Source organism: Scardinius erythrophthalmus (genome assembly GCF_964197995.2).
Source record: "Scardinius erythrophthalmus genome assembly, chromosome: 10".
In the NCBI taxonomy this organism is placed as follows: Eukaryota; Metazoa; Chordata; class Actinopteri; order Cypriniformes; family Leuciscidae; genus Scardinius; species Scardinius erythrophthalmus.
Window position 1 is genome coordinate 15,460,429 of NC_138230.1, and position 731 is coordinate 15,461,159.

The following is a 731-nucleotide window of genomic DNA, read 5'->3' on the forward strand; positions in this document are numbered from 1 at the left end:
TAGTCTACTTCATCTAACGTCTTTTACTTTGCATGACCTCGTAATTGAGAGACTATTGAATATTTGTATTTTTTAAATATCGAACTGTCACACAGCAAACTGCAAAGAAAAAAAAAATAAAATAGGTGGAGACCTTGGAATTCAGCACCTACAATATGAACATTTGACTTTATAGTTAAAATCTTGGAGGAAAAAAAAAGTTAATAGGCAACATGTCATTTGTAAGCCGCCACAAACATTAATCTGACTTACCGAGACGGATGAAACTTTCAGAAGTGTTGTTTGTCTGCTGTTGTGAGAACAGGAACACAGTAAGCGGGTCTCCTAGTAACGGGGCGACGCAACCGCAGCTCTTTTAATAATTTAAATAGCATAGTAACGCTCAACAATTACTCACTTAATGAGACAGTGTCATCATATGACCGTGACATACTCTACGACCACTCGTCTCAGCCATTGCAAGTAATGAGTGCTTTTGTTGAATCGCAAATAGAACCGAATATCACTTGGAGTTTGGTCCGATGTGAACGCCGTAGAACAGCAACGCTTAAAAAAAACACTCAAAACACCTCAAAAACGCCGTGGCAAGTAACCACTCACATCTTTTGCATTTTTCACATTTTTTTGTCAGAAAATGTATAAAAATAAAAAACAATAATTTTTTGCCAAGATTTCGAGAACATTTTTTTTAACCCCTGGCTGCTCTACTATTAAAAAAAAAAAACATGAAG